We start from the raw sequence: 21,992 nt of genomic DNA, 5'->3' as shown, positions 1-21,992 counted from the left end.
AAGTCAGGGCATATTGATTGTGTGCAGTGTAAGTAATAGCTGACTTATGGACCAGTTCTAAGCACTCCCAAATATGCCTGTACATTTGAACCTTGCAGGACTAGATCGCTTGTGGCTGATAAACTGTTCTCCCCCCCACCCGCAGGAAAACTTGTCTACCATCACCGACTTCCTCATCAAAAAGTCCCTGATAAGCTCCCAGAGAATTCCAGCTTTCCCCAGCACACAGTTTGAAAACCACTTATATTATCCGTTTCAGCGTTTTGGTGAAATGCAGTTAGTTGCTGCATTAATGTCTACCCTCTGTTATTATTCCTTTTGGAGGGGGGAATGAATCTTGACCTGTAGGGACCACTGTAATAGCTGATTTATTTTCTCCATCGCTCAGTCCACAGGTCTCCCCAGAGAAGACCTTTCCAATTAAGCAAAAATAAGCCAAATAGGATATTGTGCTATCTGATGGAGACTGGCCCTTATGCAAGACAGACAAATTAATTTCCAAGACTTAAACGTCTGTAACCAGTTCCTGAACAGAAAGCTCAGCGTTTTGTTTCCTTAATCTCTACCCTCCACTTTTTCAAATATGAATCAAATCATTTAACCATGATTTAATAAGCATTAAAAAGTGTAATGAAGTGGGTAATGAATAGGAGCTCGTATTTTCTAAATCCACTTGGGGTTCAAGCCACCATGCTTTTGTGCGGTGGTCCTTCATTTCAATGGGGCTGCCGCAAGTGAATGTCTCTCTCTGTGAGTTCTGGCCTTTATTTGTATATAATTCTCATTCTTAAGAAATGCAGAAAGGTGAGTATGACTGAGATTTTACCAAAGGGCAAAACTGTGTGGGTATCAAATGCACTACGAAAACACAGCCCAGATCTGAATGGCCCAGGCTAGGCTGATCTTATCAGGTCTCCGAAGCTAAGCAGGTTCAGCCCTGATTAGTCCTTGGATGGGAGACAACTAAGTAAGTCTAGGGTTGCTATGCAGATGCAGGCAATGGCAAACCACCTCATGCCTTGAAAACCCTAAGGGTTGCCAACCACCAGGTAGTAGCTGGAGATCTCCTGCTATTACAGCTAATCTCCAGCTGATAAAGATCAGTTCCCCTGGATAAAATGGCCGCTTTGGCAATTGGCATCTATGGTGTTGAAGTCCCTCCCCTCCCCAAACCCTGCCCTCCTCAGGCTCCGCCCCAAAAATCTCCAGGTATTTCACAACCCAGAGCTGGCAACCCTACCTACAGGGTCGCCACATGTCTGCTGTGACTTGATGGCACTTCCCTCCACCACCACAAAAGCACAACATTCACAAGGTCCCCCTTCAGAAGGTTTTTAGGGTGGAGCCTGAGGAGGGCGGGGTTTGGGGAGGGGAGGGACTTCAATGCCATAGAGTCCAATTGCCAAAGCGGCCATTTTCTCCAGGTGATCTGATCTCTATCGGCTGGAGATCAGTTGTAACAGCAGGTAATCTCCATCTAGTACCTGGAGGTTGGAAACTATTAATACATTCTCTCTCCAAGAATCATGTGTGCACACATTCTATGTATTCCTATCCCCCCCCAGTGCCATGTAACTAACATAATAGAAGATCAAGCTTCTCCACGTGCAGCACAATTCACACAACCCCCCCACACACACACGCATACACTCTGAGACGCTAGCGTTAACCAGAATGAATCTTCAGATTAATTAAAATGAAACAGTGGAGATTCATTCTGAGCTGCAGAGCCCGTGATGAATAGCTCTGAAACCCACGTCACAGATAAATAAATGGCCCTTCATTTATTCCGTGTGCCCATATAGACAGCTTGATGTATTGTAGCCATAGATGTCTCAATGAATGTAATCACTTGATCATAATAGATCATGTTGCATTAGGATATGTCCAGAGCTGTAATTTACTACCCAAAGTGTGAGGTATTAGCACCACTGGAATAATCTCTACATGGAACAGAGCGCTTTGAATTCATTATGTGCAGGCTTTGGACTTTAAAACGTTAATAATATTGTAAACTAAAGGTACACTTTGTGTACCATAAATCTAAGTGTCGGCTCATCCTTTGCGCTCAATAAATATACTTCTCATCAACTTTTAATTATGCTGTTTACATTATTCTGTCCTGAAGAGGATAACGCTCAGTAAATCACCTACTTCTAGTGTATACTGCAGCATAAGTTTAGTTAATTAAACCATATATTTTATTAGTCCTTGCACTTCCTTCTTATAAACATATACAGTGCTCTTCTGGAAAAAAATTAGAGAGGTCTTTATTTATGTTGGAGTCAGAGACAGTGCTGGAGAATCAGTATAAAGTCTGTTGTGCTTTCTTCTGAATTCCCAGACATGGTAAGGTCTTCTCAACCAACAGATGGCATCAGAGAGCAAACCAGGAGTGGTAAAGGTTGCAGCTGCCATAGAGTATGGGAGGACGCCATGACAGTTGGAAGGTAGATGGAACCAGGAGCCATTTTGTTGTCAGATAAGCATGACTCTTCAGTGACTCTTGTCTTCTCATAATGATGCGATAGCCTCAGTTTAGTCATTTCAGCTTCTAGGGTCAGTTCAGGCTTGATTTGATCTAGAACGTACTGATTTGTTTTGGGGGGCAGTCCACGGTATCCGTAACAGTCTCCTCCAACACATTTGAAATGTGGTGAGAGTGTTACGGAGACCATGGACTGCCCAAAAAATAAATCAGTGGGTTCTAGATCAAATCAAGCCTGAACTGACCCTAGAAGCTAAAATGACTAAACTGAGGCTATCGTATTTTGGTCACGTTATGAGAAGACAAGAGTCACTGGAAAAGACAATCATGCTAGAAAAAGGTGAGGGCAGCAGGAAAAGAGGAAGACCCAACAAGAGATGGATGAACTCAATAAAGGAAGCCACAGCCCTCAATTTGCAAGATCTAAGCAAGGCTGTCAAAGATAGGACATTTCGGAAGACGTTAATTCATAGCGTCGCCATGAGTCGGAAGCGACTTGATGGCACTTAACACACACACAAGCATGAGAATAAATATTATAATTTCCATTGGGACAAAACAGTTGAAAATGTGTTTTTGGAGACCACATCCTCAGATTTCAATGGGCCTTTGGGTCTGTAACATATATTTCCTGGTCTAGCTCACTCCAGAAGTAAGTTGTAATAATAAAATTTGAGTGCATATGGCCAAAGGCTGTTATGTACAATACAAAGAAAAGGAGGGAAACACCCAACAATAAAAACAGATTGGATAAAAATTTAATAGGGAGATTCAGATAGAGCTCATGGGTGTTACTTAGGGAACTGCCCACCTAAGGATATTTCAGAAGAGAATAATGGATGGATGGATACACACATATATATATCACGATGGGTAGCCATTTTAGTCTGTCACTAGCAGTAGAAAAGAGCAAGGGGGTTACCGTATTATGTATTCCCAGCGATGTATTAAGAGTTTGAAAATGTTATAAAAAACATCGCTTTAAAAGGGTTTTTGGATGCCATGGCTAAAAAATGGTTGGAAGACGTCTTCACAGCTCAAGGGGCCAAACAAAGTGCGAAAAGTATTTTTTATAACAGTTTCAAACTCTTAATACATCGGTGAGAATACATAGAAAGTGCGAACAGTATTTTTTATAACATTTTCATACTCTTAATACATCGCTGGGAATACATACTGCAGTAACCCCCCAAGAGTCCAGTAGTACCAAAATATTAATAGTGCCCAAATCCAACTTAAGCAAAATTCCTGAGGAATTTAGAGACCACATAAAAAAAGGATTTGTGTTACTAAGTTCAGGTGAACGTGAATCAGAAGAACTATGTGCTGAAACCAGAGATATTGTCAAAGTGGCAGAGGAGGTGTGTGGGTGGAGGGCAGGGGTAGTAAGCCTTGCCAAAATCCTGGGCCCTGGCAGATACCCCATCTCAAAGGTATGTTGCTTACTCCAGCCCTGCATTGAATTTTTCTGACTAGTGTTTGTTTAACGAGCAAACCTTAGTTTTGGAAGTTTGACTCCCGAGGGGCTGCCTGACCTTTGGACGTTGCTTCTTGATGTGGTACGGGTTGAAACTTTCCTTCCCAGACACTTTCCTAAAGCCCCTTTTTATTGATGGCTTTCCAATGCCACCTGGATAACAGCAACAAACGCTCTAAATACCGGACGTGTCATTTTAGACTCAGCCATAAATTATCAGTGGATCCGTATCTGTCATAGTGCTGGAACGGAGATCAGTTTCCTGATCTTGCATCTTAAAGATGGGGTCAATGGAAAGCAAAAAAATGCCCGTCTTCATTACCTGAGAAAGTGAGATAACGGGGCTGATGCGTGCCCCTGATTATGTTCCTGGAAAAATCTAGCAAGTGGTCTTGAAACCCCTTCAGTTGAGGTTTGGTAAGAGTCCAAAATGGGGAGAAGATAACTTTCCCCCCTGAAATTGAATGCCAAACGTGATTGCATTCTGAGGCTTGTTTTGACATTTTTATCTGTGCCGTGGTAAATGTCAGGTTCAACCAGAAGCTGATAGGAAAGAGGATAAAATTTGGAACTCTCTTCCCAGCAAGGCAACGGCGCTCATCCTGGTTGGCTTGTAGACAGTTGGCCAAAACAATTTTACTTCACAGAACGTTTGGGGTAAATGGATATTTTCAGTCTCTTTCTGTTTCAAGTTTGCTACTATGGCTTTATCTGTGTGAATACTGGGTGTGTGTTGCTGATTAAGTAGGATATTGTCCTGCTGCTTTATATCGATATCCTGTGTTTTTATGTTTGTTTGTTTATCTAAAACATTTATTAGCTGCCTTTCTCCCTTGTGGAACTCAAGACAATACAAATAAAACAATAATAAAAACACAATAAGCACAATGTAAATAAAACAACAGTTACAAAAACCCATAAAAAGCCACAATTAAAGCTGCCAATAAAATAAAAATTAAATTAGTAGGGTTGCCAACCTACAGGTACTAGCTGGAGATCTCCTGCTGTTACAACTGATCTCCAGTCGATGGAGATCAGTTCCCCTGGAGAAAATGGCCGCTTGGGCAATTGGACTCTATGGCATTGAAGTCCCTCCACTCCCCAAACCCTGCCCTCCTCAGGCTCCACCCCAAAAACCTCCCACTGGTGGCGAAGAGGGACCTGGCAACCCTACTCCAGGTGGTGGCTGTAGATCTCCCGCTATTACAACTGATCTCCAGGTGACAAAGATCAGTTCCCCTGGAGAAAAATGGCCTCTTTGGCCGTTGGACTATGGCACTGAAGTCCCCTCCCCTCCCCTCTTCACCACCTCTTCGCCGGTGGTGAAGAGGGACCTGGCAACCCTACCTATCCATGACTAAACATCTGGCCATTCATGAGAGCTCCCAGGTGGAGCCAAAACCTCAGCTGGGCCTGTAGGACTTCAAGACTAAACCTTCAACATGTTTTACAAGGGCAATAATGTTTGTGCCGTACCGAGCAAATCCTGTCATTGTTTCTGCCCTAGAAGGCAAATCTTTCTCTTTCTCTCTCTCTTTTGTGAGGACAGAAAGCAGGCAGGATGAACCCTGGTCAAAGGCACAAGCAAACCGGCGGTTGGTGAAACCTCTCCAACGAATCTGCCTTTAAAACCCTTCCTCGAATTCCTACTCACTTTTAAAACCACCATTACCCTGAATCAATTGGCTCTCTCTGTTTTAATTCCACATTTACGCCATAAATAGGTATCAAACAACGGAAGGACAATGAATGTTGCTTACTCTCTTAACTGTACTTGAGGCCATTAAGAGTCTCCTCCCCCTCCCGTTTCATGACCTACCTACCTCCGGCGGGCGATGGGGGATTTATTGACAGAGCGCAGTCTCCTCTAACCCCGCTGCTGACTGTTCTGTAGTTAATATGAAATTGGCCTGCAGCTCTAAATCTGTATGCTTGACTTTAAACACAAACCGCAAAACAAAAACTCACTGAAAAACAATGACATTTATTCTTATTATTATCACCAGTCTGCGAGGGGGGAGCACCAAAGGAGATGCGGCTTTCTCTAAAGTGGCCTCCCCCCCAACCCCCGGAGATAGACGTTGGATCTGTAATGGATCCCGCCTGACTGGAGCTGTTCTGCGATATTCCCCAGTTGAAGAGCATCTCCAAGTTTGCATTGGGTGGGGGAAGGAGCCTTGGAGTGCACAATCTTGGATTGACAGCTGCAAACAGAACTGCCGACTTTGGGCTTAAAAGAAAGACACCGTGTGTGGTCCCCGTCTCTTCTGCATTCCTCTTCCAGGGAGCTTCTCCTCTCCCCCAGCCCACCTTTTTTTTTTTTTCATCACGAGCCCTTAAATGTACTTTAAAAGCATTTTCTCGCTACCGGTTGAAATTAATTAAAAGGCCTCCAGCAGAGTGATGCATTTACACAGAGTGGCCGGGATTACTCAGACCGTGCGCGGCTCCGCTCAGTACATTAATTTGGAGTTAATAGCTGATGGTAGCGATAGTGGTAATGCGCCTGACAGGAAGGGCTAGGCCAGGGGTGCCCAATGTCTGTGTTTAGGGGGGACTGCTGTGTTCTCCACAGACTAGGTGAGGGGCTGGGAGTTAGGGCTGCCAACCTCAAGGCGGTGGCTGGAGATCTCCCGCTGTTACAACTGATCTCCAGCCGATGGAGATCAGCTCACCTGGAGAAAGTGGCTGCTTTGGCCATTGGACTCTATGGCATTGAAGTCCCTCCCCTCCCCAAACCCTGCCCTCCTCAGGCTCCACCCCAAAAACCTCCCACCAGTGGCAAAGAGAGACCTGGCAACCCTACTGGGAGTGGACATTCCTAGGCAGATTGGCCCTCCCAGAGTTTTCCAGCTTCATAATGAAGCTGATCTCCTCAAGCCATAAGGGCTTGGCCATAGGTTAACTCAAATATGTATGTTTATACAGTAGGTTGGGGTCCCAAACGTGGTGCCCATGGGTGCCATGATGCTCAGCGTGAAAGCCGGCATGGTGTAGTGGTTAAGAGCAGTGGTTTTGGGGTGGTGGGCTCTGATCTGGAGAACTGAGTTTGATTCCCCACTCCTCCATATGAGCGGTGGAGGCTAATCTGGTGGACTGGATTTGTTTCCCCACTCCTCCACACAAAGCCAGCTGGGTGACCTTGGACTAGTCACAGCTCTCTCAGCCCCACCTACCTCACAGGGTGTCTGCTGTGGGGAGGGGAAGGGAAAGTGATTGTAAGCCGGTTTGGTAAAGAAAGTCAGCATATAAAAACCAACTCTTCTTCTTCTTCTCTTCTTCTTCTTCTTCTCTTACAACAAATTATATGACACATTTTTTGTCTTGAAGCCTGTTAAAAACAGATAGTCTGGATATAGAGGCTGTTCTCCACACTGATAATCGCTTCTCACCGGAAACTGTCAAGGAATTCAGCCCACAAACCTGGCTCGATGTCCCATTGCCCGCTTGGAAATGACTTAAGACAGCCAACTTGGAAGGACTTCACGCTGTGTAAATCGCCCACATGCTGCAATTCCAGATGATTCAGGGCTACCGCAGTTCACATTACTGAACATTCACAGCTCTTCAAGTTTTACAAATAAGAGGCCAGCGTCAACAAAGAGGCCAGCTGCTTCCAAGTGATGTCCAACATTGGGTGACATCTTCATCTGGAACGGTTGCAGGCTGAGGCATATTCAGCAACCCCAAGAAGGCAAACAAAGGTAGGAAGGAATTGAAACATTACCCGCGCCAGATGTATCATCTTTACAGGCAAATAAATTTCTTTAGACTGTTAGCTGAAGGAAGTGATTGCCCCAGTAATAAGTTCACGATGACCAGGGCTGTGAAAACCCGTTCCTTTATTTGAAAGGAACAGTCTGCTTTTGGGGGGACGGGCGTGGGAGGGGATATCCGTGACAATTCCAGGCACCATCGGCTGTAGGCACAAATGGGATGTGTATCTAGAAGTAGACGGAGCTTTCAATGGGATATGCATCGTAAGGTGCACATTTTCATGCTTCATCTCCCACTTGGCTTTGGCCAAGAACAAGCACATCCAAGCACTGATAATCTTCGCCCCCGCCCCATAAAAATATATGATCAAATTAGGCAGAAGGCTGAACACCTTCTCCATAAGTGGGTTTCTTCTATTATTTAATAAAAGGGACTCAATCCAAGTATAGAGAGACCCACCAGCTTTCTTAGGGTTTCTTGTTGTTTAAATCTGAGTTACTTGTCAGGTGACATAACAGGTGTTCTTCCTGGCTTTATTCAGTGCAGCTGCCCGGGTTTGGCAGGAGAAGTATTCCTCACAGCTTTAAAGCAGCAAATATTTTAGCTGTGACTTCTTACTAATATGTGTTTCAGGAAAAATTACTTGTGGAGGATGAATGACTATATTGTCAGAGCTGGGCTTTAACTGTCACAGTGTGAGGAGTCGGGGAGAGAACATTATCCAGACAAATCCTGTCCTGCCCTGGAAACCTTCCAGGACAGGTAGAGTCTGTGCACTGCCTAGAATGGAGGACACTTGCTGTGATCTTGATGTGGCAGTGGGGTTAGTCATCAGGAATTCATGCTGTGCCTAAGGCTGCCAACCTCCAGGTGGTGGCTGGAGATCTCTCGCTATTATAACTGATCTCCAGGTGACAGAAATCAATTCCCCTGGAGAAAACAGCCGCTTTGGCACTTGCTCAACGGCATTGAAGCCCCTCCCCTCTCCAAACCCTGCCCTCTTCAGGCTCTACCGTGGTGTAGAGGTTAAGAGTGGTGGCTTGGAAGGGTGGAGTCTGAGCTGGAGAACCAGGTTTGATTCCCCACTCCTTCACATGAACGGCGGAGGCTAATCTGGTGAACCGGGTTCGATTCCCCACTCCTCCACATGAAGCCAGCTGGTTGACCTTGGGCAAGTTACAATTCTGTCAGAGCTCTCTCAGCCCCACCTACCTCACAGGGTGTCTGTTGTGGGGAGAGGAAGGGAAGATTTGAGTCTCCCTTAAGCCAGTTTGAGTCTCTCTTAAGTGGTAAAGAAAGTCGGCATATAAAAACCAACTCTTCTTCTTTTCTTCTTCTTCTTCTTCCACCCCCCAAAATCTCCAGGTATTTCCCAACCCAGAGCTGGCAACCCTAGCTATGCCTCATACCCATGAATAGGGTTGCCAACTGCCAGGTAGTAGCAGGAGATCTCCTGCTATTTCAACTGATCTGCAATAGAGATCAGTTCACCTGGAGAAAATGGCCGCTTGGCAATTGGACTCTATGGTGTTGGAGTCCCTCCCCTCCCCAAACCCCGCCCTCCTCAGACTCCACCCCCAAAACCTCCCGCCGGTGGTGAAGAGGTACCTGGCAACCCTAGCTGTGAAACATTTCTTAAATATGGTACAGGGGTCCCCAATGTGGTGCCCATGAAAGCCATGGCGCTCATGGACACCATTTCTGGCACCCGCCAAGTGTTTTTAGAAAGTGGGCAGGACCAGGTGGGGGGTTTTGCCCAGTCAAGGGTTCTGACTGGCCATTTGGAGATTCGATTAGTTGTGCAGATTTTTAAAAATATTGCTTTGGCAGCAGATGCTACCACAGCCAAGGATCTTCATTGTGTGACTGAAGGTAAGCTGTGGCAGCCGTTTTGTGGCTGTTTCCATCTTCTGCAGCAGCCATTTTGTAGTAGCCATTTTGAGGCTGTGCCCACAATGGTGCGTCAGAGTGCCAAAGGTGCCATGGGCTCAAAAAATGTGGGGCCGCTTGATGCCGTACTTCCATAGCAGTTAGGGAGGCTTCCATATTGTTTCAGAGTAGGGTTGCCACCTCCAGGAGATTCCTGGAGATTTGGGGGGTGGAGCCTGAGAAAGGCGGGGTTTGGGGAGGGACAGGACTTCAATAGAGTACAATGCCATAGAATCCACTATCCAATGTGGCCATTTTCTCCAGGTGAACTGGTTTTTATTGCCTGGAGATCAGTTGTAACAGCGGGAGATCTCCAGCCACCACGGGGAGGTTGGCAGCCCTAATTCACAGTCATGTTCTTTCAGTTTGGATCCCCCCACTTTTTTTTTTTTTTTTTTTTTTTTTGCTTTCCCCTAATGTAAATCAAATTTATGAGTGTTTTTGTCTGGGCAATTTTTTGCCTCCTCACATCATAGTCGTACCATTTTAATGTTGCTTTTGTCTTGATCGTTCCTAAATGGCATCTGAACAGTGCTGACTATATAAAGGATGTAAAAAACAAGCAGAAACACCACTAAAGGAAAAAAAAAACTAACTGGAAAGCACCAGCAACAAAATGAATCGGCTCAAAATGGCGAGGCGCAAAACCAGAAAGAAAAGAAAAGGGGCAGGTTGGGATATCCCTAAAGCAATTCCAGGTTTCCCCCCCTAAAACCATTCTTTTCTCCTTCCAAATGTGCCCTAGATCTTATATCCTTAACATTGTGCCTGATATATTGAATGTGTGCATTACCCTAGATAGTACCATCTTTTGAGTTATACATCAACAGAGTGACTCATTCTGATGATGTATTCTGGAAATACATCACCGGAGCACCTTGTTCTGCAGTTGCACTAATGACATGTTACTGTAATAGATCACTGGAGTGAACTGCACCGAAGACATATGACTTAGATGGGGGTGGCGTTCGATGAGTAAAGGGGTGAGAGATCAGGTACAGCTTTACACACAAGCAAAAGGGGGGGGGAGGACAGCCGTCACTGAGCGCAAGCACTTTCCTAATAGTCAGGCTGGTTCTTACATGGTCCACAAGCGTAGGGCTTGTGAGCAAGTCATATTTCTACCTGGGCGGCGGATCCCCTGCTTCAGAGCTCCTCCCCCGGGGCCGTTCAGCTGGCCAGGGGGACTTAACGGCAGCAAACTGAGGGCTAGGCCTCTGTTTGCAACACATCGATGTAATTTCTGGCGCACACCGGAAGTGACATCATAACAGAGCTGGCAAAGCGGGGACGCTCTGGGATTTTGGGCAAAAACTGTATGGGAGAAACTGTTGTTACCATAGATGGTGAAGTGGGGACGCTCTGGTATTTTGGGCAAAAACTCTATGGGAGAAACTGTTGTTACCATAGATGGCGAAGTGGGGACGCTCTGGGATTTTGGGCAAAAACTCTATGGGAGAAACTGTTTTTACCATAGATGGTGAAGTGGGGACGCTCTGGGATTTTGGGCAAAAACTCTATGGGAGAAACTGTTGTTACCATAGATGGCGAAGTGGGGATGATCTGGGATTTTGGGCAAAAACTCTATGGGAGAAATTGTTTTTACCATAGATGGTGAAATGGGGACGCTCTGGTATTTTGGGCAAAAACTCTATGGGAGAAACTGTTGTTACCATAGATGGCGAAGTGGGGATGCTCTGGGATTTTGGGCAAAAACTCTATGGGAGAAACTGTTTTTACCATAGATGGTGAAGTGGGGGTGCTCTGGTATTTGGGGCAAAATCTCTATGGGAGAAACTGTTTTTGCCCAAATACCAGAGCATCCCCATGTCACCAGTGATATGATGATGTCACGTCTGGACACATTGCCAGCAACAGAGGCCTAGCCCTCAGTTTGAATACGAAGCCTTCATTGGCATTAGCAATACAAACAGTCGCATCTGCATAAACATAAAACACAATTTATGACCACCTCCATAAAATTTAACCCTAAAACAGTTTTAAGTGCAATAAGTAGTTTACTCACTTCAGAGCCCTGAGATCGCCTCATGAATTACACAAACCTTCATGCACTTTAATAGCCCTCTTTAAGAATCTTGCCACCAAATCAATTATTAGTGGATCCTGTGTGTTCATAAGGAGGGTGGCCTTAATACTTACAGGTAACCATTCTCTGTCCGCCAGTATTGGGTCTAGTAACTGGAGCCGACCTCTGACATGCAGCGGACAGTTGACTAGGATGTGGGAGACTGATTCATTTTCACCCTCCCGACATGGGCAAACCTTATCTATATAGGGGACTTTACTAAATCTCCTGTGTAGCATAGCAGATGGGAGAATATTTAGTCTAGCAAGCATATAGGCTCTTCTTTGGTTAGGCATATGAAATGTTGAGGTGTAGATTGATTGCTGGGGGAAGGCTCCCAGCAGAGTGGTGAACATCAACTAGATGTCAATCTCCTACGGTCCTGCAGTTCTATTATATCTAATAATCTGTGCTTTATCAGTGCATAAACTGCTTCCTCAGTGAGATCTCCCTGGTTAGTATTTGTATGGGAGACCTCCAAGGTAGTCCAAGGTTGCTATGCAGAGGCAGGCAATGGCCAACCACCTCAGAGCTCAGAAGCTAAGCAGGATCAGCCTTGGTTAGCATTTGGATGGGAGACCACCAAGGTAGGCCAAGGTTGCTATGCAGAGGCAGGCAATGGCCAACCACCTCTGCTCATCTCTTGCCTTGAAAAACCCCTTGCAGGGTCGCTATAAGTTGGATGTGACTTGATGGCACTTTCCACCACCGCATTGTGCAGCGAAATTTCCTATCAGACCTCATCAGCATCGTGCCCTCTCCTATGCGGTAGTTAAGTGTTCACTATTTAGCATGCGTGGCTCTTGCCCTTCAGCGCTGCTCTTAATGGCTCCCACTCAGCAAAGTGGTCATAGTCAATATGGATCTAATTAACATTTCTTTTCCAAGCAGATCCATACTGGCCCATTAGTACTGATTTAACCTTTATGTTTCAACCAAATTGAATTGAGGAATAGATGAGACTCTCCTCGTCTCCAAGAAGGAAGTTTTGGAGGCGTTGCGGAGGAGAAATTACTTGCCTCTCAACCTCCTAGAAACCAACAATATTGACCAAATATCTCCCTGGCCTAGGATTGCCAACCTCCAGGTGGTGGCTGGAGATCTCCCTCTATTACAGCTGATCTCCAGGTGACAGAGATCAGTTCCCCTGGAGAAAATGGCTGCTATGGAATGTGAACTTTATGGCATTATACACCATTGAAGTCCCTCCACTCCCCAAAGTCCACCCTCCCCAGGCTCCACCTCCTAAATCTTCAGGAATTTCCAAACCCAGAGATGGCAGCCCTAGCCAGAAGCGATCTACCAGAGGTCTGACTCAAGATAAATAAATGTCCCATTCTGTTGGCTCTTACTCTCTGCAAAGAGGCCAGGGTATGCAGCTTTCTCCCCATGTTCCTTATTCCCCCCCCCCACATAATTTGTTTTTGTAGAATCCCTCCCCAGGATTTCTCCCTGATGTTTCAAGGCACGGTGATAGACCTATCAATTATCTCATTAAAATAAAATAATATTTGGTGCTGACAGATGTCAGACCTATGAGTGTATGTAAATATTCATAAGCTAACTGACACAACCCACATAAACAGAGAGGAATTTTGAGATTTCAACATCCCCTAGTGTTTTCCAAACATAAGGGCAGGAAGAACCCAAACTGATAGATGTGGAATTGTACCACAGAACCTCAAATGAGCTCACTGTTGCTTATTAAGGATGTATTCCATGGTGAGATCACAAAGAATTAACTTCCTAATAAATCAAATTTCCAATGTGTAAATCTCTCCAAAACTTTAAATATTTCTTCTTGGTTGTAACAAAGTTTTTAAAATAAGAGCTATTTTCCTAGAGGAAATACTTGCCACACCAAAATACTGTATTCCATAAGAACAGCCTTGCTAGATCAGACCAGTGGTCTATCTAGCAGCATCCTCTCTCACACAGTGGCCAACCAATTCCTCTGGAGGTCCACCAACAGGGCATAGAGGCTGAGGCCTTCATAAGAACATACAAAGAGCCCTGCTGGATCAGGCCAATGGTCCATCTAGTCCAGCATCCTATCTCACTCAATGGCCAACCAGTTCCTCTGGAGGGCCAACAACAGGGAACAGACTGAGGCCTTCTCCTGATAATAACATAAGAAGAGCCCCACTCAGACCGGATCAGACCGGTGGTCCATCTAGTCCAGCATCCTCTCTCACACAGTGGCCAACCAATTCCTCTGGAGGTCCACCAACAGGGCCTGCATACAAACATCAGAAGAGCCCTGCTGGATCAGACCAGTGAGGGTCCATCTAGTCCAGCATCCTGTCTCACATAATGACCAACCAGTTCCTCTGGAGGTCCAACAACAGGGCATAGAGGCCGAGGCCTTCCCTTGATGTTCCCTCCTTAAAACTAATGTTCAGACATTGACTGTCTCTGGATGTTCCCTTTAATTATCATAGCTTTGTGACCATTGATGGACCTGTTCTCCATAAATCTGCCTAATCCCCTGTATTAACTAGTACCTATAGCGATTAATCACCTCTTCAATTTAACTGTCTTGATAGTTGTACCTTAAACCCTGCCAGTGACCTGGTGAATGTCTGTGCAATCATCTTCTTGTAGAAGGAACAAGGGGTGGACCCTACCCCCAAACAGGCGACTGTCATTAATTTTTCTGACTGGGCTCGGCTGCAGAATTGGGGTTGGAATCTACCACAATGGCTCCACATCCATCTAGGGATATCAGTGCAGAAACCAACACAGCTTTTCAGCACTGAGGGACACCAATCGTGGTGTAGTGGTTAATAGCGGTGGTTTGGAATGGTGGACTCTGATCTGGAGAACCAGGTTTTATTCCCCACTCCTCCACATGAACGGCAGACACTAATCTGGTGAACTGGATTTGTTTCCTCACTCCTATGCATGAAGCCAGCTGGGTGACCTTGGGCTAGTCACACTCTCTCAGCCTCATCTACCTCACAGGGTGTCTGTTGTGGGGAGGGGAAGGTGATTGTAAGCTGGTTTGATTCTTCTTTAATTAGTAGAGAAGGTCAGCATATAAAAACCAACTCCTCCTCCTCCTCCTCCTCTTCTTCTTCTTCTTCTTCTTCTTCTTCTTCTTGCATCATCCTATATTGTTTAAAAGTCTTGACTACCTTCATAGTCAGTTTCTTCTGTTTCTTTTTTAATTTTTGATCGAAGATGTCTTGCAATCTGCAATTGTAAGGTGTTCAAAAGACAACGGAGATCATCAAGAGTTAGGAAAACCTATTAACGTTATATATTAATTCGTGCTTGAAATCAGGTCAAGGGTTTCTTCAAACCATGCTTATTAATTTATGCCCAGTGTAGGAAAGAACATTCCAGTCACGGTGTGCTCCGTACCATTTAATATCAACACCTCGGAGGTATTGCTGCACAAGGCACTTTGCTTTAGTGCAATTCTTTTATCATTAGAGAGGTTTTGCAATATCTATTTTTCAACCACAAATGACAACTGCGCTGCTTCCTTGGCTAGTTTACATTGTACAGGAGGCTGAGGTTCACCTCCTCGTGTCTGTGGTTGTTGCATAATTGTGCGGAACAGGCGCGCATGAGGAAACGTGTGCGCTTTGCTTACAAGCTGGCCTCAAAATTTACATTTCCTCTGTGAGATGGCTGCTGTAGCATGAAATTCCCATTAATATAAGTAATCACATGTTATTATTTTTGATATATGTGGCTTAAACACTTTCCCATACATTACTTAAAAGGTTGTGTAGACAGATCCACACTCTCGCCCTCCTCCCTCCCCACCCCACAGATATATTGTTAGCGCTGTCCCACAGTACCTGCCACGAAGTTGACAAAGTACCAGCCATGCCATTCTGGTCCCTCTTGGCAGACGGAGTAATAGGTATTGAAATCCATGCTGTCCAGCAGAAAGAATTAAAAAGTGTTAAGTTCCTTCATTTGGGAAATGACTTAATTGGGGGCTGTTAATCAACCTGACCGGCTTTTACCGATCTTGATTTACTTTCCACTCTGACAGGGAGGGTAGAACCAACTAACTCTCTCTTAAACACACAAACACATTCTCAGATCTACATAAGAGCTTCCCCATTCACAACCATAATACAAAATCCTACCAGAAGCTAGGCGGAAGTACAAACTGTAATCCAGTTATCTTATAATTATCAAGATGTGATAGTATAATTCTCTCTTTTTATTTTACAAAAGGATGGGTACAAAAGAAAACGGGAAAATAATAAGGGTATCCACAATACAATTAAAAGCACAAAAATATAGGGGGAAAAATCAAACAGATGGCATTGCCATGCTATTCAACACCATCGTACTATTGATTAGTTACCCAAGTTGTAAAAGAAATATTTAAACATTGGCACTGGCAAACCACCCCATAAACAAAGTCTGCCTAGTAAACGTTGGGATGTGACGTCACCCCATGGGTCAGGAATGACCTGGTGCTTGCACAGGGGACCTTTACCTTTAATGGCGCAGAGTGGTAAGCTGCAGTACTGCAGTCCAAGCTCTGCTCCCAACCTGAGTTCGATCCCGGCAGGAGTCAGTTTCAGGTAGCCGGCTCAAGGTTGACTCAGCCTTCCATCTTTCCAAGGTCAGTAAAATGAGGACCCAGCTTGCTGGGGGTAAAGGGAAGACGACTGGGGAAGACACTGGCAAACCACCCCGCAAACAAAGTCTGCCTAGTAAATGTCGGGATGTGATGTTACCCCATGGGTCAGGAATGACCTGGTGCTTGCACAGGGGATCTTTACCTTTTTAAATCATATAATAAAAATGATTGCCTTATCACATCTATCAAGCATATTTAATATCTCTGCAATCAAAATAATTGTCTAAATATGAAATTGAATTAAATATCTACTCTCTTATTTTATTTTTGTTAACATTGGGCCTCAACATTATAGGTAGTATAATTCTTGATTATGAGGGGAATTGGAATAAACTAATCCCCTAAATTTCACTCTTTATTCACTGCTTTATTCTACTGTGGCTTATTTATTGGGTAGCCACTCTGCTTATGCCCTGACCTGGACGGTCCAAGCTGGGCTGATCCCATCAGATTTTGGAAGCTAAGCAGAGTCAGCTCTGGTTAGTATTTGGATGGGAGGCCGCCAAGGAATCCAGGGTTGCTACACAGAGGCAAGCAATTGCAAACCACCTCTGAACATCTCTTACCCTGACCTGGTTGGCTCAGGCTAGCCTGATCTCATCAGATTTCAGAAGCCAAACAGGGTCTGCCTTGGTTAGTGTTTGGATGGGTGGCCACTGAAGAAGTCAGAGAGGCAGGCGGTGGCAAACCACCTCTGAACGTTTCTTGCCTTGAAAACCCTACGGGGTTGCTGTAAGTCGTCTGACTTGACGGCACTTTCCGCCAGACCCACTGGTACAATCCGGGCACGGTCCTTTCTATGGCTGCCGGCTGCTTCCAGCTGCTGCATAAAATGACATGCCATGGCTAAACTGTGCATTCCTATTTGGGCCAAATGTCGGAGGAGTTCTTTGACAGAACGAAAAGTATTTTGAAAAGACCAAGGGCATTTCTCAGGAGGACTTTAAAGATCCTTAGACTGCCACTGAGTTCTACTTCACACTACGCCTGAGATAAATGTGCAGGCCCTTTTGATAAGGCCTTTTGAAAGAAGTTCTAAAAGTTTTCAATAAGACTAACAGGGATGTTTCACACATTCCCAATTTAGCACCTTAGGGGCAAAATCTTCATTTTGCTTACGTTATGAAGTTCCTTTACATTGGTATATTGTATGTATATGTTTCTCTACGTAAATACAATACTGGAGAAGTTAAAGAGCTGGGGAAAGGAAGCAATTTGTTATATTAAGCCTTGAAATCAAGATGTAACATTTTTTTGAAGGAAGACAAGACAACACACGTGCCCAAGACAGAAATGAGAATCTAAACTAAAGGTTGAATGAGTAGGCTAAATTCCTGTGATGTTTCCAACGGTACAGCTCTAAATGAAGTAAACAGAATACTGAGGGGCAATTTAGAATATATCTCAAAGAGTAACATTTTAATGATTAAAACCAACAGACCTTGCCGGAAGGAGAATATCTTGTTTGAAGGTATGTGGTTGACACTAGCACAGCTTGAAATTACTGAAATCTCTGAAGAACATGGAGAATGGTAGTATACAAATATAATTTATTTATAATTTGAGAACTCTTGCCAATCACTCCCTTGTGACAGTGTACTGCTTACATTAAAAGTGGAGTTGTTTCTCCTAAAGACATGAAGTCAATAAGCAAGAGTCCACCCAAAAAGAAATCCTACAAATAAAGGGAAAACGGCTGCCACTTACCACACAGAAGGGAAGTTATGCAGATCTTTTCTTCTTATTTTTAACCCCATGATGATGACGAACATTAGAAGAATTCTAGAATTTTAATATTCTAAACACAATGATTTTTTAAAAAGATAATTGCATTTTACTTCTTTATTCCAATGCCCCCCACACACATCAAATCCTTGTAATTTGTAAATCTGGCATGCAGAAGGTCCCAGGTTCAATCCCCGGCATCTCTAGTTAAAGGGACTAGGCAGGTAGGTGATGGGAAAGACCTCTGCCTGAGACCCTGGAGAGCCGCTGCCGGTCTGAGTAGACAATGCTGACTTGGATGGACCATGGGTCTGATTCAGTATAAGGCAGCTGTGAGAGTTCCCAACTCCCTGTGCTAACTTCGCAAAATCACTGCTCAGGCTTGAATGCAGAAACAATAGATTTATTGAAGGCTTCAGACAGATGAGACAGACACGGATTCAAAGTTGCAAGTGAATTGGCATAGCCGGGTTACAAAATATATCTATTCCAGGGCACTAGGGTTCACACTGATGTTATGGGAAGTTACAAGATAGATTGGTGCAATACAAAACATCAAACGGGTCCCAGCAAGGCTGCTAGGGCTATCAGATCTTCAAGGCCGGACTCGGCCTGAGGGAGTGCTCACAGGAAGCGCGGTAGGGGAGGGCACCTGGGAAAGACAGCAGAGGCGCCGGGTTGCGGGGAGGTGTGAACCGCTTTTACGAGTTCAAAGAGATAGGCAAGGGTCAAAGTGGGGAAGGGGAGTAAAGAATGGGGAAGGGGAGTAAAGAATACCAGACCCTCACATTCTGCCCCCCTTAAGGCCCCCCTCCCGCAAGGTCAGGAGGACGGGGCTTATCGGGATAGGCGGTGTGGAAATCTTGTACCAGGCGGGGGGCAGCCATGTGTGGGGCTGCCACCCATTCATCGTGTGCAGGTCCCAGATGTTTCCACCGGACAAAATAGAACAATTTCCCCTTTTTCCATTTAGAATCCAACACTTTAGACACTTCCAGATGGGTGTCCCCTCCCACAACCGTAGGAACCTCAGGTTTCGGAGGGGGGTGGAACTGGGGGGCCGCAACGTACGGTTTGAGGAGGCTTATATGAAAGACGGGATGGACGCCCTTAAGGGTCTTTGGAAGCTCGAGTTCCACAGTGACTTCATTGATCACCCGGGTAATGGGAAAAGGGCCCACATATCGATCGTTGAGCTTTTTGCAGGGTCGGAGGGAACGCAGGTTCTTAGTGGAGAGATAGACCTGCCCCCCCACCTTGAGTTCCCAGCCCGGGGATCGATGTTTGTCAGCTTGTTCCTTGTACTTGCTCTTGGCACGTTCGAGATTTTTGAGCAACCAGGGCCAGGTAGACTGGACTACTCGTGCCCACTCCTGGACTTCAGGGACTGTTTCGAGCTCTGGGGTGACGGGAGCGGAACCAAAAGGACCAAATTCCGTTCCGTACACTACGCGGAAAGGACTGAAACCAGTGGAGGAGTGGGGGGCATTGTTATAGGCGTATTCAGCAAACGGCAGCAGATCCACCCAATCGTCTTGGTGGTAATTGACATAACAACGGAGGTAACATTCGACCACTGCATTTACCCGTTCCGTTTGACCATCAGTCTGAGGGTGGTAAGCTGAGGAGAGACCCTGTTCCTCCACCCCCATCAATTTTAGGAAGGCTCGCCAGAATTTGGCGACGAACTGGACCCCCCTGTCGGAGAGGACTTTCCTAGGGACCGAGTGTAGTCTGAGGACATGAGTGACAAACAACTTAGCCAATCCCTGGGCCGAGGGGAGTCCGGCGCAGGGAACGAAGTGGACCTGTTTGGAGAAAAGGTCCGTGATCACCCATAGAACCGTTTTACCCCGGCTGGGAGGTAGGTCGGTGATAAAATCCATGGCGATAACCTCCCAGGGTCGGGTGGGGCTCTCCAGGGGTTTTAGTAGTCCAGGGGGTTTTCCCATTCTTTTCTTGGCCGTAGCGCAGGTGGGGCAGCTGCGCACGTACAATTCTACATCGGCTCTCATACCTGGCCACCAAAATTGTCTTCTCACCAGGTGCAGTGTTTTGACAAAACCAAAATGACCTGCCAGTTTGGCGCCGTGGACCAGTCCCAGAACTTCCTTACGGAGAGAAGTTGGGACGTAGAGTTTTCCCCCCTGTACCCACCAGGAGTCCCGTTGCTCCATGCCCGTAGGGAGAATCTGTTGCTCCATTTCCTGCTGGGAAGCGTCCCGGAGCCTTTGCTGAAAGGCCTCCGGGATCCCTTTGAGCATGGGATTCTCTGGCAGCCAGGTTTGTGACCGGGTGGTGACAGCGAGCCCCGGGATTTCCCCTCGTTGTTCAGGGGTAAAAAGGGAGTCCACGGGGCGGTCAAAATCGTTGCGGTACTGGGGAAGTCGGGACAGGGCATCTGCCAGGGCATTTTCCTTTCCGGGGACATGCTTGAGAGTGAAGCGGAATTTGGCGAAAAACTGGGCCCACCGAATTTGTTTGGCGTTGAGCTTCCTAGCCCCTTTGAGAGCCTCCAAATTTTTGTGATCGGTACACACTTCGAACGGAAACTCGGCCCCTTCCAAGAAATGCCTCCAGATGGTGAGGGCATGTTTCACCGCTGCCGCCTCCTTCTCCCAAATAGCCCAATTGATTTCAGATTGGGAGAACTTTTTGGAGAAGTAGGCGCATGGCCGCAGTTTCCCTTCCCCGTCCCTTTGCAGTAGGGCCCCTCCCATGGCTACGTCGGAGGCGTCCACCTGGACCACAAAAGGCTTAGTGCAGTCTGGGTGGGCCAAAACCGGCTCCGACGAAAAAAGCACTTTAAGCTCGTCAAACGCCTGTTGACAGGGGAGAGACCACTGCAAACGGGCCGAGGGTAGAGCGGCGCTCGCTCCCTTCCCCTTGGTACGCAAGAGGGAAGTGAGGGGAAGGGCTACCTGCGCGAAATTGGGGATGAAGTTGCGGTAGAAATTGGCGAACCCCAAAAACTGTTGTAGGTGGCGGCGTGTGGTGGGGGGTTCCCAATCCCGCACGGCTTGAACCTTTTCGGGGTCCATTTCCAAGCCTTGGTGGGAAATGACATAACCCAGGAAGGTGATGGAGGGCTGGTGAAATTCGCATTTGGACACTTTGGCATACAGCTTGTGTTCACGCAAGCGTTGGAGGACCTCGCGAACCAACTTAACGTGTTCCTCCATGGTTTCCGAATAAATGAGAATGTCATCCAGAAATACCACTACCCCCCGAAACAACAAATCATGTAAAACTTCATTGATTAATTGCATAAAAACACTCGGGGCCCCAGAAAGTCCGAAAGGCATAACAAGGTACTCAAACATTCCAAAACAGCTGGAAAAGGACGTTTTGGGTTCGTCCCCCTCCTTGATGCGGATGCGGTGGTAGGCTTCCACCAAATCCAGTTTAGTGAAGATTCGGCCCTCTTTCAGTTGCGCAAGAAGGTCTGGAATGAGAGGGAGGGGGTAAGCGTTAGACTGGGTGACTGCGTTCAGTCTGCGAAAGTCTATGCACAGTCTTGAGTCCCCCGTTTTTTTCTTAACGAAGAACGCGGGGGCGGAGTACGGGGCTTTGGAGGGGCGGATGAAGCCCCTCGCCAGGTTGGTGTCCAGATAGTCCCGCAGCACCGCCTTTTCGTTGGGACTCATGGGGTAAACCTTCCCCTTGGACAACTTGCCTTCCCCCACAATTTCAATGGCACAGTCTGTGTCTCGGTGTGGGGGTAATTCGTCACATTCCCTCACATCGAACACATCCGCGAAACGGGAATACTCCGCGGGCAGGCGGGGCGGAGGGGTGACTTGGGGTAGGGATCCCACCAAAGCGGCGGCCGGGGTGCAAAGCACTCGGTCCTTGTCGTGAGCCCTGCAAGGGTCCTCCGGGAACGTGAGGGTTCGCTTGACCCAGTCGATCGAGGGATTATGCCCCTGCAGCCAATTCATCCCCAAGACTATGG

Source organism: Euleptes europaea, chromosome 4, assembly GCF_029931775.1.
Source record: "Euleptes europaea isolate rEulEur1 chromosome 4, rEulEur1.hap1, whole genome shotgun sequence".
Lineage (NCBI taxonomy): Eukaryota > Metazoa > Chordata > Lepidosauria > Squamata > Sphaerodactylidae > Euleptes > Euleptes europaea.
This window is presented reverse-complemented; position numbering follows the sequence as displayed.